Source organism: Phalacrocorax carbo, chromosome 1 (genome assembly GCF_963921805.1).
Source record: "Phalacrocorax carbo chromosome 1, bPhaCar2.1, whole genome shotgun sequence".
Lineage (NCBI taxonomy): Eukaryota > Metazoa > Chordata > Aves > Suliformes > Phalacrocoracidae > Phalacrocorax > Phalacrocorax carbo.
This window is the reverse complement of record NC_087513.1, coordinates 29,168,578-29,183,091: the sequence shown is the minus strand read 5'-3', so window position 1 is coordinate 29,183,091 and position 14,514 is coordinate 29,168,578.

Genomic DNA, 14,514 nt, shown 5'->3' with positions numbered 1-14,514 from the left:
AGTCCACTGAAAATAATTGTCATATTTGCTATTTTGAATAGTGCAACTTGCCCTGAACTAGCCGCTCTTTTTTGCAGAACAGATTAACATAACAGTTTCACATTTCACAACAAATTCTTTCACTCCCAGATATGCTGTTAAGCCTGCAGAAAGTAGGTGGGGATAAAATTACATGATCTTCTAGGGCACATAAAAGGAACATTTCTTCCTGTCTCTGTTTTAGTGTTATCCATGCTCACTGTTTTTGTTAACCTGTGGAGCCAAGATCCTAACACTCCCATACTCCTATATTCACTTTTGTTCTCTTTCTAAAACACTGTGTTGACCATAAAATGAAAAAAGGGCACAGGGGATAGTCCTAGGTAACATTCTTGATCGCGTATTTTAATTTTCTCATTTCTAGATATAATTTTTTTAGATGTTTTTAAGAAGAAGAAACAAAGGATATGGACTTTTTTGTAAGGAATTTCCAAATTTAAAAAAAGTTCAAAGCTTAAGCTTTACATTTATTGAAAATTCAGAGTGAATTGTGCTAGTTTCACTGAAGAAGAAAAAATATTCCAAAAAAGAAAACAGTGATTCATTTTAGACTGAACAAACCATTTTAATTAACCCCAAATTAAGGAAAACTTTTGTTGCTTCTTTTAAAAGGAAAATTAAATCTCTTATTTACATATTCTTCCCCCCCCCTTCCATAGAACATTAAATGTCTTAACATTAAACCTATTTTTTTTTCTCACTGACAAAACTATTAATACTTTGGTGTCTGACCCTCTCTGCAGTGAAGCAGAAGACTTTTTGAGTGCCATTAGATAAGAACAGAACAGACACTTTCTGTTTTGACAGACAGAAACATCAGACAGAATGACATCTTTTTCCTTCTTGCTTCTTTCAAGTACAAGTTCTTCTCTTATTACCCCTATAACAGTAGTTGTTCTTTTCCTGCTTTTTTTTTTTGCAATTCTCGTAAAGGATTAAGGAAAAGACTGAAATGGCCTTTGGTATGATGTCATGGGCCAATTGCAATGTTTTCCTTGAATATCAGATGGGTGTGAAATCTGCTGCTTTTCAGAATTCTTTTTGATGGGCAAAACCTTGTGATAATGGAGACTACCTATAAATGAGACAAGTTTTCTTCTTCTCTTTAATTTTGGTTGATGAATGAGAAAGCGCTAAATCCCACCTCTTCCTGTCACCATTTCAGTATGATGATTACAATGTATGTGATTTAGGCCAAATTGTGATGATATGAGACTTGAGTGAAGTGATAGGTACCCAAGCTTAACACACGAATTACCCTCTAATTTTAATGGGTGGTTGTCCATTAGTACTAGACAGTCTGGGTCCAAAAATATTTCATGAACAATAGTGGAAATTACGCCAAGAAACTCCAGATGGGATCTCAGCTGGCATAAGATGATACAACATCATGAGCACCTGTGGTCCTACACTAGTTCATTTCCTCAAACATGATATTTTAATTTGTCTTTTCTGTAGTTTATGGCCAGAAAATGCCAGTTTTGGTCCTTCCTATTTTATAACAAGTGACCGTTAATATTACTACAGCTTGTAGGAGGTCAAGTTATGAGATAGGGCCACTTGGCATTCCTCAGGACTCAACGATGGTTCCAACTCAAAGTGTTCATTAGCCACATATGGTGAAATTCAAGGAAATCCATGATAGTGGCCAAGGGCAAGGTTATCGAGGGATGTGGAGGCTAAGCGGGGGAGCAGTGAGGCCTGAAGCCCTGACCTACCAGCACTGCACTCTGCCTGAGAAAGGACTGGCAGGTCAGCCAGCTGATGCACCACCAGCATAACCAGTGTCCAGGTTTTGAGGCCTAAGAGAAAAGAGAGTTTTAAGGCATTATTGGAATGCACAACTGAGATGAAATTAAGACCTGTTAATGTTTTGTGAACATCTATGGTTATAGTTCCACATGGAGTAGCTACTTTTATGAAATGTGTAAAACAGTTAACTGGGAGAACCAGAAAAATAAACCTCTAACATAACAATGTTGCTTCCCTTTGAGTTGACTGAATATGTGACTTGTGTGTCAGCATGCCTTGTGATGTGCTCAGCATGCCCAGTGTGCCAACACACAGAACTTTCAAAAAACAGCCAAAACATTTTCTCTCTTTGTTCTTTTCCTGCATCCCTTTGCGCTAAGTCTGTATGACTTTGTTTCATTGTAGAACAGGGAAATTAAATCTGTTAATCTATGATTATTACCCAACTCTCAAATCAATTCCAGTTAAACATATTTTCCTTTCTCTCCTTGTTATTTATTGTTAAAAATATGTAGAGATAATTTTGAAATAACTACAGGATGCTTTCAGTGACATGCTCAATAAAACAGGTGAAATCCAGCCCAGTGTTCTGCTTTGGGCTATAGATAGGACCAAGTAAAACAAATAACATACCGTCAAAATAAACTAGAAAAGCTCACCGGTCTGTTAGTTCTGTGGATGATGTGTTCGCCAAAAAAAAATGTAAATTCTCCTCGGAAATGAGGGCTACCCCCAAGTCTGAGATAGGCAATTTTTTCTAAGTCTGTTTGGACCTTCTCCAGCCAAAATCAAAATGTTCTGATGCAGTTTCAGACTGGAGAGCCTATTGAAAACTCATTATCTTCAAATAGGATTACACTCAGTTAATATGAGAACATGCACATTACAATATCACATAAAATCAAAAGTTCCAATTTGCTCACTACATGTAAATCCAATTCAAAATATTTCCATAACATATATCCGCTGGATGTTACACTATTTGTATGTCACTCTAGAATGGATTAACTCCATGACAGGCTAGTCTCAGTTTTTCTGCATTTGGTGTTTTTAAACAGTTTATATTTGTTATCATATCAAAGACAGGCTTGCAGTTTTCAAAAGGAAGAAGAGAACACAGCGCCCAAGGCTCTTCCAGCATTACATTTCTTATTCCATTTTATCTTTCTTGGTTTTGACTAATGTCAGTAACAGCTACTGGTAATAAACTGCTTGTTACAGCTTGCTCTTGCCTTCAAGCACTGGCTTTGATACATTGTCAGCCAATTGGAAGCATTTCCTGATTACATTTCCAAATTGCTTGTTTATTGATCGAAAGTTAATAAAGCAAAAGACAACTTTACGGCTTAAATTAAATGAAAGGTTCCTTTGATGTTCAAATTATCCAATCAACCAACGTGCAATGAAATGTAAGCATTTGAAAGTTTTATCTGGAAAGCAAAATGTACTAGATAATGGTTTCTAGCACAGACGCTGTATCTGAGAGCTAATGAAAAATACCCATAACTTTAACATATGAAGATTTCATTTATTTTCTGTTGAAAAGTAAACGATGCTGAATATTTTTCAAAAAAATACCTAAAAACATGGAAGTGCAGATATTGTATATCTTTTTGACAAGCTATAATTCCTACTACAGGTGCATTTGGTGGGCTGCAATAAACAAAGTAATATACATTATAGTTTCCTCAATGTCTGGCATTTGCTTGTCAGTCTATTTGCTTCTGGTGCGGTATTAAAACAGCCGTGCTCTGTGAACTATTACCATCCTATCCAAGAGAACGCTGTGGCCTCGCTGGAATATTTAGCTGTGCAAGAGATGCCTTGTCTTGAAAAATGACCACAGATCTTATCATTACACTGCTTCTTCAAGAGCTTTTACTTAGTTAGTGATATTTATTTAAACCATCTAGACTTAACATCATTGTGTTTTTCAGAGAGTTGGGCACTTCCAGTACCAAAAATTTTTCAGGGAATTATTTTTAGTACAGTTTAAACTGGGAAAACAGGAGCAGCTACAGTATGTGGTATGTACAGTAAGAACAAAATAAGAAGCGCACATTTTAGTAAGCAAGTAAGAATGACACGAGGAGAGGCACAGCCACGTTATAGAGCAGGCGTCATTAGGAGATTCAGAGGTTTTCTGCCAGAATAATAGCTATATGGGCACTTCCTGCAAAGAAGTGTAATTATACTAAAAATTAACGTAAGTAATACTTTCTATGCTTCATCCTACAATACATTTAGGTCTAAGATGAGAGCTGTATTTGTATATCATGCCACTAGGAACAAACTTGTTTTAGGTGCACTGAAGCAATGAATGTGATACTTGTCCTGTCAAATGATTAATAACCCTTTTGTGGTTTTTTGTTTAGAAGTTTATTATTTCATTGTGATGGCACTAGCTTTGAGCAGTAAATGCAAGTGTAAATGTACTGCTACATGAGGTCTCTGTATGTCAGAATTAAAATCTCTCTGTTCCTTGAAATGAAAGGTCTAATTGAAACAGATTTGGAAAAGCTGGAACTCATTCTGCCAAAGACAGAATGTTGAATGTTTTTTTGTCCTTTTGACACAGCCCCACATAACATCTCTGAAGACCTTAATGCCAGATAAAGCTTACAAGCACAACCAGCCAAAACTAAACAAAAAAAAATTATGTGATGATGATCTGATCATCAGGAAAGAAAGGGAAATATGGATTTTATTTTATTAGTGTGGATATGGAATATGTTGCTTATGTTGTAGAAGACCTGCTTCATTTGGTCAGTAGTTAATTTTTTTTCCTCTTTCCAATTTCTCTGTAGATAGAGAGATATACATTTAGAATAGTCTGTGTAAAGCAAAAACGGATTTATGTTAGAATCCACTGCTGTGAATGCCAAACACAGTGGCAGTGGTCCAGATTCAAGATTTACCAATTTTTCATCTTTTGTGAAAGGCAATCAACACGAAATGCAAGGAGAACAGACAAAAACCTAGCATTGAAGTGGCAGCAGAGAATTAGAGTTACAAACATTCATTTCTTTCACAGAGCATTGGAAAAGATGGTGGTACCCACTGACTTTGGCCTGACTGCAGGAGCATGGCACGACCTCTCATTCTGCTCATGTACTCCTGCTTCCTAAGCCCCTGCTGACACCATCAGTCTGCGAGCCTCCCTGTACCTCAGCCCTTATGGGTCCTTCTACCACCAGCAAATGCCAGACTTAGCAAGATACAGCCCGCAAAGCAATTGTATCTGGCAGTTCTCGTGAATATACCATCTCTTGGACATGTGAGGTGCTGCAGACATGCAGCACAATCTTTCACATGCGGATCAATGTCTGCTCCCAGAAAACTAAGCTGACAGGTACAACTCTAAAAATACAGGGATAAATTTTTGCTTGTTTTCTCCACAAGAGAAGAGAGCGGAAAAACTAGTGATAGCAGTCCCAAATCAGGAACTGGCGATTGCTTTTTGTTGAATACTTTTTACTAATGTAAATGTATTTTATCAGTACTCTGTTCATGAGCCTTTACAGCTCAAGTTTTCCAGATCGTTATTCAAAGAAAAGAAGGAATAGAAAGCAGAAAACTTACATTTTTGAGTGAAAATCTATACACACGTAGTATGATGTCTGAAGCATAGCTGTTATGAAAAAGGGACCAATATCACAAGATTTGGGATTAACTGAAAAAAATTGAAAGCACTGCAAGTAGCATGGCTTATTTTGTGGATTGCCCTTAGAATTTTATTTTTTTTTTGTGGGCTGAGTTCTTCAGATATTGAGCTCTACTCAGCAGGAGCTCTAGAAAAATGTTCTGAGACTCATAACTTAATTTGGAAAGTTCAGCTTGATCTGAGGCATTGTTCCTTTCATAACAATTCAGGATTTCCATTAATTTCTCCTTTGATTGGAACCAAAACGTATCAGAAAAGAATCTTAGAAATAAAATCACTAACGTTAGAATGAAGTAGAGTTGGCTTTCAGTTTTTGCTTGTGTTTTTACCTTATTTCAGATAATGGATTAAGTCATTTAGTCCAGGAGCTCCTTTTCATGCCTGTTGACTGATGTGAATGAGTCATTTTCAGCTAACTGAATCCTAAGCATCCATACTAATTTTTTTTAAAGTAAATAACCCTGTGGATGTTTAGCTATCAAATATCTTTATTGTTAATAACTTCACTGTGGCATCACTGTAGTTAATGAAGGAATGTAGGATTTTCTACTTGAAACTATAGGTATATTTCTCACACTAATTTCTCCTTGCAGCACATTTTGCTCTTGTAGCACATTTTGCACTATCCAGTCTACATCTATCCAGTATAAGAATATATCCAAAAACATGAATCCAGGACCTTAATAATTTTCTAACTCCACTAATCTAATATAGCACTTTAGGAGTGTTTATTTTTAATGACATAAAAGTGCAGGAAAATGTTCTATAATATTCACATATTCCCTTATTCTAGTCTTCTGAGTTTTAGGAGACATGCATTTTTTAAGGATCTTTGCATTTGGTGTGTGCAACTTTATACTTGCAATTCCAGATTGTTTTGAGAAGATATTGTATTTTTACGAATAAACTAAATGCTGCAACTTATTTTTTCTTCCAAGAGTAGTCTTACCCTTAACCAATCTTCCAGCAAATGATTTCCCTCTGAACCACAGATCAACCATATATTAGATTTAATGGTGTAGTTACATTTAATTCTAAAACAAGCGCAGTACCAGAGGCAATCTGAAACTCAGGCCATTAATTGGATGTCGATTTTGTATAATTTTAGCAAGAGTAAATTGCTAAGTACTGACAGAAGGCAGAAGCTACTATATGCAACATTAACCTTTCTCCTGCCACGTAGGAGATGTGCCTTGGGGTAGCTGCTCTAAGGTATTGACTTAGAGTGTTGTCATTAGAAAGTTGCAGGGGCAAAGTCCAACGCACTCTGTGTGCACAAAGCCACAGGCTTGTCCTTTTGTTTGATCTGTAGTGGTTGGAAATCTTACATCACTCAAAGAGTTAACCTGCTTAGACACATTTGTGAATTTTAGCCACACGGGACCTTTGTTTGCATCTAGGCAATTCTTTTAAAAACCTGCTGCCTCCAAAAGGGCTTCAGCCATGCTGACTTGCAAACTGTGCGAGCCTGTAACCCACATATCCCTCGCTCCAGCTCCTCCTGCTCCTCGCTGTGTAAAGGGGAGTGTAAACAATATTTTTATTTCAAAGACAGGGCTTCATGACTGCGCCTGAACTGCATAGCTACTTAGCCCCTCTGCAAAGGTATTTCTCTTGTGTAGTTTGTCACATAATCACCACAGAACACTCAGTCCTTCAGAGGGCTGAAGGAGTTTGAGCTGTCTAATAAATTCACCCTTTGCACGGAGAAAATGTTTCACAATGAAATAATAAAATGGGGTTTCAGTTAGGAAAAAATGAGATAAACTAGTGTAGCAAATAAGTAAAGATTATACACGTAGGCAACCCACTGATCAAATATTTCTTAGGGCTATCAGGAATCTATCAAGGATACTGAGCCAGTTAGATAAAGAAATTACTGAAGAGTGATTTACTGAGTTGTTTAAGAGTCATGTTAGAAAGATTATTTTGCTCACAGCAATGTGCTAGCTCTGTTTTATTTAATGATTAGTTAAAAGCTGTGGTAGAATATTGCACGTAAATGGGAGTTTCAGTCATTTATTTAACTATTGGTTATGCTTACCTCTACACTGTCAACCTGAAAATATTAATCATGCTATCAAAAACTTAGTTTTAAAAATATTTCCTCTATTCAGGTCCACATTAAAGAAATACAGCACATCAAAGAAAAGACTGGCATGTTTCAGGACATTACCGTTTTGGTAGGACACTTCTGTCATTTGGACATTTGAATCACTGGACATCTGGCCAGAATGGATGTGAAGGAGTTGTCTGTACTTTAAGTCTCAGGAACCAAGAAATAGGGATAATTATGATGTTGATTAATTTGCCTTTGACATATTCTGAGCTCCTCCATAGGGCAGGCAAGAGGACAGAGTGCTATGGGGAAAAATCCCCAGCTGGTAACTCCCTATGCTGACAGTGGCAGATCACTCATCTCCTGAGCTCTGCAAATTCAGAGCTGCAAGGAACGGCCACTTTCAAGAATCAGCATTTCCCACCTCAGCACTTCCCTGTCTGAAGCTGCTGCCACCTTCCTTTTGCTGCTAGACGCAGAGAGGAGCCTTTGGCCCCGATTGACACCTGTGATTTCAGAATTTCTGAAGTGAATTGGTCTCTTTCCATTGCTACTTGCACTTAATGCTTCCTTTCACTTCTATGTTTCATTGTGCAAAAGGACAAGGAGGAGTTTTCATTTGTGTCTATTTTTTAATGTACGGCAGGGGTTATTTTCTTCTCCTCCTGCTTCAAAACCCTAACATTTTCCTGAGTTTTTTTTTAAATTAAGGCCATGCTGTTTTCCTGAAATAGGGGAATCTAAAACCATAAACGTTCCTTTTCAATCTTCAGCCTTTTTATTTTCTTTCCTAGCATAAATTGAGACCTGAACTTATTTGAGATGATGTTAAAAAACTTTTAACAAGATGTACTTAAAAACAAAAAAACAATAAAGAAAATTAATTTGCCTGTCTGCAAAGGTAACTTAACTAAGAAGCAAGAAAACATGTTTGTTTCCCACAGGGTGCTCAAGTAAAAACACTAAGTTGCCAAAGACTTCTAATGATTTCTGGTAAATCATTAACAGGTAAGATTAGCTAAATTCTTGATACATCTCATCTAATCTTCATGATGTGAGCTTCTGGATTTTCAGGTGTTAGAGGTGAGGAGGGCATTAACCCCAGTTTTGGAGCCATTTTTCTTCTAACTTGCTTTCTTTTGGCTCAGATTTTAAACTATGATGAAGCACAGGGGCAACTTGCACACTTGCCTGTATTTGCAGTATTGGTTTGTTAACTTTATACAGGTGAACATGCTTATTACCAGTAAAATCATAGGAAGGGATCTTAGAAGCTAATTGACATCAGCATTGCAGCAAATCAACTTAAATAGCAGATATACATAGTATAAGCTCTGGAATGAATGCACTCTAATAACAGATATATCCGGGCTCTGGATTATGATGGATGTACCCAGCAGGGATAAATTACTTCTCTCCACAGCATGACTGTGCCTAGGAGACACATGCTTTGCCTTGTGTACTTTTATCTTTCAGTATACTTCACAGAATCAGAGCAGCACCAACATATAAATGTTCTTGTTTGCTTGCCCCACATAAAAGACAACATGCCACTACCCTGTTCTTTGCAACATAGGTCTATACCTACCGAACTGGATGCCCATTATCGCAGGCAAGCGCACAAGCGCATTTCATTTTGCTGTTAGGTTCACTCTGCTCTATTTTAGTTATTCCTTTGGGGTTGGTATCTAACATAGGAGAGCCTGACAGTTAATGGATGGCGTACACTCTGGCTTCCGAGTCTGGTCCAGCAAACACACGCACATAGCGGCTGAGCCATTTAAAAGCTAGCAATGGGGAAGGGAAGTCTGAGAAGCGATGTCTTGCTGCTATTACTACTACCTACGTAGCCATGAGTGCTTAAGTTGTTTTCTTGCAGCTGGTTGGAAGGGTGAAACTAAGTTAAGAAAGGAAAAATATTGCTAAAGGCCAGTGAAAATCTTGTACTCGCTGAGACCTTTTAACATGTGCAGTAGCCTCCCAAGAGAAATAAAGAAGGACCCTTCGCTTGCAACATGTAGGTTTAGAAAGTAAAGAATGTGTCAAAATGTGCAAGGATGAGTCATTCTCTATTCTTAGGAAGATCTAGGTGCAATAACAAGCCTTCTCCATCTGCTACTTTTATGATGTTAGTTCCTATTTGTGTATCTCTAGATTTAAGAATCTTGTTAGCAACCAGTTCTTAAGGAGATAATGTACTTTCTCAGTATTAGTAGGCAGAATGACAAATCAGCAGTAATATTCACCTTTTACTTACCAGTACTACATTATTTTTGTGACAACTTCCACTTTGAACAGGCTTCTAATAGAAACCCTCAGTGTCTTGGGTCATAAGACAACTAACTTCTGTCACAGGCAAGGAAGAAATTTTCCTGATTGTACAGGGATCGTCAACTACAGAATTGCTTGAACTTTCCTTTAAAGCATAGGGTAAAACCTGGCTTTGCAGAAAAATCAAATAAAAAGTGTTACAGTCATGAACAAGGTAACACAGAAGGCTAGAAGTATCAGTAATACTGATAGGGTACTCCATCAAGGCAACAAGACATAAAGAAAGAGCTGGTAGGAAATAACCTAGTATCAAATGTTCACAGATTTATTCAGTTTAATTAGCTGGAAGAGAAGTAGCTTGGGCGGTGGTGAGGCCTGCATCCTTTCCCATTAGCACCATTCGGTGTGGGATGGGCACCAACTCACGTGCTGGTGCAGCAGCTGCACCACGATGCAGCCACCACCCCCACCAGTGCAGCTGCATCCAAGCTTGTAAAGATCTCAATTTCAAAAGGATAAACTTTGAAAAATTAAGGAAACTAGTTAATGAGGTCAACTGGATTAAAGAGCTTAGGGATTTTAATGTGGAGAAGGCGTGAAATTTCTTTAAATCAAAGGTGTGAAAACTGTCTGGAACTTGCATCTTAATCAAGGAGAAAATCTTGTAGGGAAAGGCTCCAGAGCTGACTGGATAAATAACTACTTCTGAAAGGGCAGAACAAATAAGCAGATAGCCTGAAGGGATAGGGAGTATTCTATGTCTGAAAGGCCAGGAAATAGAGGAGTAGAGATATGTGCCAAAAGTTAAGCTGAATTAGACCTTGTAAATTAGAAAAAAACAGCATAAAATTATTTTTTTCCTCCCAGCCATGTATATATAAATATAAAATAGAACAGAGAAGGAGAAGCTCAACCACAGTGTAATGAATCGGGGGTCAAGAATGAAATAGTTCAGGGATGGCATCAAATTAAAATCAAACGTCTTGTTTTCTGTAAGGACAGAAGTACTGACTATGGGAGGTGAGGACAGGCTGGAAACTAGAATATTGAGGCCGAAAGTAAGGCTAAAAGCCCAATGCAGATATAACACATAGGTCTAAGTGTCTCTATCCCCAAAATGCCTAAACAAGTAAGTGCATGAAAGTGCAGGTAGAGTGGCAGTGATCTGAGCGCATCTGTCAAGAGAAGTGGAGGAAATTCCTGACAGGGATCAGCAAATAGAGCCCTTATATTTTAGATGATGGTGGGATGTACGGTGGCTTAAACACTGGAGGCCCATTAGTCTGATTGCAGTATTACACAAAGCTATAGGGACCGTCTTGAAAGAAAAATTAAGGAGCAAGGGATAACGCATAAAACACAACATGGACTTTCCAAAGGGCTGCATTGCCAGACTAACTTGATCTGTTTCTTTGATAACTAATTTCCTAAGCAAGGGAAATGCAGTAGGTTTAATCTGTCTGGAGTTCAGCAAAGAGTTTGATTTAATGCCACTTTGTAAGCCAGAACTATGGTTCAATGAAATTTAGTAAAATCCAGGAAACCAGGCTCCCCAGAATAAGAATGAATAAATATCAGTAAGTCTGACACAAACCCAACCTCCTCGCCCTTCCCCCCTGAATCAGTTCATACTATTGGAAAAAGCAAAAGTAAACTAAAACCATCATACTTCAATTTTGTTTTGCACAGTAACACAGGACTAACCGATATTGAGAGAAATGTGTGTTGCATTAACCAATTTCATGTTATATTTATTAATGCACTAGATGGACAAAATATTGCTTGTTTTTCTGTAGAATTAATGAAACAAATTGAAATTACATCATTAGGAAGATATGTTCATTTTAAGTGCATCATATGGAAAATAGGAGAAAAATGGTTATCTACCCTGGTGCCCGAATTAATCAAGCATAGTAATAGATTGCAGAAAATCTATGTTTTTGTTTAAATGTATTAACTAGAGAGGCCAATTGAGATTAGTATAGGCAAGCCATCCCTGGACACTGTCTCATTTACAGCACTGCCTTGGAGGATAACGTGCTGGTGCATATTTCTGTGTTGTTGACTATGGTTCCACTCACTCTCCAGCTGGGAACACGTGCACAATTCTTTATTGGTAATGGGTGTTTTCATGCTTCTACTTTCTCTGTTTACCTGAGCGTTTGCGTGAAGTCTATCTAATTTATGGTTGGAGGATTGATTGTGCTCAGAAGAGTTCTAAACACTTTTGTTGAATCAGTTGTATTCCTTTTTATAAAAAAAAAAGGAAAAGGATGAAAAAGGAAAAAAAAGACATAAAAAGAAAACAGAAAAAAGCTTCAATGTGTGCAATGTCACTTCTGACAAAGAGTCTTTTCCCTCCCTTTCCCATATTACTGAATAGTGTTTTGTATATCTGCATTTTTAAAAGCTCAGATCTGGAGAAATAGCCAGTGGTATTGTGAAACTTGCTTTCCTTAGCAACAATTCCAGAAAACTGATCCCTAAAAAGTTTTTCTCCTGCTATAGTCTCCCACATACGGGGACAGAAAATGTGATGGGGAATCCTGAATATTTTTAAAGTACTTAAAGCTTGCTAAACCACTTTATAATTCACTTGCTTGCTGGAGATGCTCTGATGCAGATTATGTTTCAACGGATAGTGATTTGCGAATAAATACTTGGCAAACAGTTGGGAGGCAGAGATGTGAAACAATCATAGCCTTGGCTATTGCATTAGCCACATTTTAATGATTTTTTTTTCTTTCAGAGGGAAGCTCAGCAAAATTATAATTTCTTTAATAAATAATTAACAGTGTATTATTTCAATAAATAAATTAATGTTTATATAGTAAAGAATACAAATGTTTTGTGCATACATTCTGACCTACTTCTCCAGTCCTTCTTGGCTGTTTCCCAAAGAATTATTTTTAAAAATTAATGATGAACATCAAAATATTTCTGTTTATAACATCATATCAATGGTAGTTAAATCTATAAAATAATTCAATCGTTTATCCTTCTTATCTTGGGAATGTTTAATCAAGCTTGATATTTGCTTTAAATTAGCACTGTCAAATGTACATTTGTATAAAATCTCCCAAATCATGAAAGATTTATAATTTGAAATGTATTTGGATTATTCTCTAGTTAATCAGCTAGATAAAAATTAGTGGTACTGTAACTAGAACAATTAATTGGATTTAAAAATTAAAAAATAACTGGCACATGCTATTTCATGTACTGCTTCACTTTGGAAACACAAATAATATCTTAACTACATTAAAGGAGTTTTGTGAACTGTTCACTAATCCTAAATCCCTTATTTTTTCTTTAACAGGCAAAAGCTGTATTTTTTTTTCTAAGGGAGTTTTGAATCAGAAAGAGAGGAATACACTCTTCAGGTAATGATTTTATAAAAATATTTATGTGTTACATCTCCGTAAAACACAACTGCTTCAAACTAGAGATGAAACTTTAAGTATGGAGGATCTCCTATTTAGTTTAAGTTTAGGAGTGGGTATTCCTTTATTTGACATTGTCTTAGAGGTTTCCAGGAGGTGAGAGTTATCTACAGAATATACTAACTTTGCTCTGTACATTATTTTAGTTAAAACCCTTTATTTGATTAGCATCATTAATGATCAAAATAAGCTTGACTTTGCTGTATAACCCTGAGAAATGACTTCACTGATGACTTGCAGAGAGTGCCTGATGATCACTATACCCCATTTCTGTGAGGGCTGGGCTGGACTGGTAGGGTAATGGCAGCACAGAAGGCTTCAAAGACAGTAATACCCATTTCTGGGCTGTCCAGAAGAGTTAGGTGGGGAGAGGTGGTTTGGTGTCTGGAAGGTAGACTCAGGGGGAAAAAGGAAGGTTAGAAGGGAGGCATGTGGCTGTTCTTGCTTGGGGGAGACTAAAGGAGCTGGAAGGTACTGGCATGGGGGAGGAGAGGCTTAAAAAATTAATCTGCTCTTTACACCGAAGGAGTGCCAGAATTATAGGTTCTGGAGATTTGGGAAAGATAATGAAGAAAGATTCTACAACAGGACAAAGTAAACAACATGGTCTTACATTTGTAGCCTGATCTTCATCCCAGATCTCTCATGCCGGCCTGTAGATCCCAGGAGTGTGAATACACTTCTGTCTGTCTCACAATGCATTTGTTTAAAGGAAACCATGAGGGGAGCTGCCATTTGGGTGAGCAGGACCTCAGCCTTGGCCAGGAGACCACTATGGTAGAAATAATCACTGATGTGCCACATCTCTTGTGTTCTCCAGAACTGTTGCTATTTCTTGCTCTGATGGGCAAGTATTCATTTATTATCCTTGTACTCCACTGAACCCCCCAATCTCTTTCCTTGTAGTCCAAAATGTTAAACTGATAAAACATAGGTCTTCTCATTCACAGCAGGATGTGCTTTACTCATTCAAGCAGGCTAGCTATGCTTTATGTTTTAAATTCTCTAGACCTGCCAGATAAGTCAGAATCTGTTTCGACTGAGCCTTGTCTTGTACACTATTTTTTCATCTCACAATACTGACATTAGTCATCTTAGGGAAGCTTACAGGTTAATACAGCCCTTCATTCACCTTCTAGCACTGGAAATGCTGGCTTGGGTCTTCTAGACCATTGGAAAGTCTTCAGAGACCTCTTCCAGGCCTCCAAGGCAGTTCAGAAAAATTCTCTGGAGATTCAGGTAATAAACAAGAAAATACCACATGAGATAGATGAAATTTCCTATAA